The 2,500-nt window shown below is 60.7% G+C and overlaps 1 protein-coding gene across 3 annotated transcripts in view; it reads right to left on the bottom strand.

Moving 5' to 3' along the window:
- dnaaf1 (dynein axonemal assembly factor 1) overlaps positions 1–2,401 on the bottom strand; it is a 178,378-nt gene extending 175,977 nt beyond the window's left edge. For all 3 annotated transcript variants that reach the window (XM_067997601.1, XM_067997602.1, XM_067997603.1), the window contains exon 1: positions 2,350–2,401. The gene's annotated coding sequence lies outside the window, so the exon portion shown is untranslated. The remainder of the gene's footprint in view (positions 1–2,349) is intronic.
- Between the last annotated feature and the right edge of the window lie 99 nt (positions 2,402–2,500).

The raw sequence follows: 2,500 nt of genomic DNA, 5'->3' as shown, positions 1-2,500 counted from the left end.
CACTCTCTCTCTCCCCCTCCCTCCCACACTCTCTCTCTCCCCCTCCCTCCCACACTCCTCTCTCTCCCCCTCCCTCCCACACTCTCTCTCTCCCCCTCCCTCCCACACTCTCTCTCTCCCCCCTCCCTCCCACACTCTCTCTCTCCCCCTCCCTCCCACACTCTCTCTCTCTCCCCCTCCCTCCCACACTCTCTCTCCCTCTCCCTCCCACACACTCTTCTCTCTCTCTCTCTCTCTCCCCCTCCCTCCCACACTCTCTCTCTCTCCCACCTCCCTCCCACACTCTCTCTCTCCCTCCCACACACTCTGCTCTCTCTCTCTCTCTCCTCTCCCTCCCACACACTCTTTCTCTTTCTCTCTCCACTCTTTCTCTCTCTCACCCTCTCTCGATCTCGATCTCTATCTCACACTCTCCATCTCCCACTCTCTCTCTCTCTCCCCCTCCCTCCACACTCTCTCTCCCCCTCCCTCCCACACTCTCTCTCTCTCCCCCCCTCCCTCCCACACTCTCTCTCTCCCCCTCCTCCCACACTCTCTCTCTCCCCCCTCCCTCCCACACTCTCTCTCTCCCCCTCCCTCCCACACTCTCTCTCTCCCCCTCCCTCCCACACCTCTCTCTCTCCCCCCTCCCTCCCACACTCTCTCTCTCCCCCTCCCTCCCACACTCTCTCTCTCCCCCTCCCTCCCACACTCTCTCTCTCCCCTCCCTCCCACACTCTCTCTCTCTCTCTCCCTCTCTCTCTCTCCCTCTCCCTCCCACACACTCTTTCTCTCTCTCTCTCTCTCCCCCTCCCTCCCACACTCTCTCTCTCTCCCCCTCCCTCCCACACTCTCTCTCTCCCTCCACACACTCTTGCTCTCTCTCTCTCTCTCCCTCTCCCTCCCACACACTCTTTCTCTTCTCTCTCTCCACTCTTTCTCTCTCTCACCCTCTCTCGATCTCGATCTCTATCTCTCCCCCTCCCTCCCACACTCTCTCTCCCCCTCCCTCCCCACACTCTCTCTCTCCCCCTCCCTCCCACACTCTCTCTCTCCCCCTCCCTCCCACACTCTCTCTCTCCCCCTCCCTCCCACACTCTCTCTCTCCCCATCCCTCCCACACTCTCTCTCTCCCCCTCCCTCCCACACTCTCTCTCTCCCCCTCTCCTCCCACACTCTCTCTCTCCCCCTCCCTCCCACACTCTCTCTCTCTCCCCTCCCTCCCACACTCTCTCTCTCCCCCTCCCTCCCACACTCTCTCTCTCCCCCCTCCCTCCCACACTCTCTCTCTCCCCCTCCCTCCCACACTCTCTCTCTCTCTCTCCCTCTCCCTCCCACACACTCTTTCTCTCTCTCTCTCTCTCTCCCCTCCCTCCCACACTCTCTCTCTCTCCCCCTCCCTCCACACTCTCTCTCTCCCCCCTCCCTCCCACACTCTCTCTCTCCCTCCCACACACTCTTGCTCTCTCTCTCTCTCTCCCCTCTCCCTCCCACACACTCTTTCTCTTTCTCTCTCCACTCTTTCTCTCTCTCACCCTCTCTCGATCTCGATCTCTCTCTCCATCTCCCACTCTCTCTCTCTCTCCCCTCCCTCCCACACTCTCTCTCTCTCCCCCTCCCTCCACACTCCTCTCTCTCCCCCTCCCTCCCACACTCTCTCTCTCTCCCCCTCCCTCCCACACTCTCTCTCTCTCCCCCTCCCTCCCACACTCTCTCTCCCCCTCCCTCCCACACTCTCTCTCTCCCCCCTCCCTCCCACACTCTCTCTCTCTCCCCCTCCCTCCCACACTCTCTCTCTCTCTCTCTCTCTCTCCCCCTCCCTCCCACACTCTCTCTCTCTCCCCCTCCCTCCCACACTCTCTCTCTCCCTCCCACACACTCTTGCTCTCTCTCTCTCTCTCCCTCTCCCTCCCACACACTCTTTCTCTTTCTCTCTCCACTCTTTCTCTCTCTCACCCTCTCTCGATCTCGATCTCTATCTCACACTCTCCATCTCCCACTCTCTCTCTCTCTCCCCCCTCCCTCCCACACTCTCTCTCCCCCTCCCTCACCACACTCTCTCTCTCCCCCTCCCTCCCACACTCTCTCTCTCCCCCTCCCTCCCACACTCTCTCTCTCCCCCTCCCTCCCACACTCTCTCTCTCCCCCTCCCTCCCACACTCTCTCTCCTCTCCCCCTCCCTCCCACACTCTCTCTCTCTCTCCCTCCCTCCCACACTCTCTCTCTCTCTCTCCCTCTCCCTCCCACACACTCTTTCTCTCTCCTCTCCCCTCCCACACACTCTTCTCTCTCTCTCTCTCTCTCTCTCTCTCCCTTCCCCCACCACTCTCTCTCTCCCTCCCACACACTCTTTCTCTTTCTCTCTCTCACCCTCTCTCTTTCTCTCGCGCTCTACGGTTACCGCGGCAACAAACGGTGAAACAACCCCGAATGCAGCGCGGGCGGCAGGTCTCGCGATACTGGGAGGCCTGTGCGCGGTTGTGTTGGAGCATGCGCATCTCAGGTGGTTGTGAAGTGTTGA

This window comes from Heptranchias perlo, chromosome 16, assembly GCF_035084215.1.
Source record: "Heptranchias perlo isolate sHepPer1 chromosome 16, sHepPer1.hap1, whole genome shotgun sequence".
Taxonomy (NCBI): domain Eukaryota; kingdom Metazoa; phylum Chordata; class Chondrichthyes; order Hexanchiformes; family Hexanchidae; genus Heptranchias; species Heptranchias perlo.
This window is presented reverse-complemented; position numbering and strand designations above follow the sequence as displayed.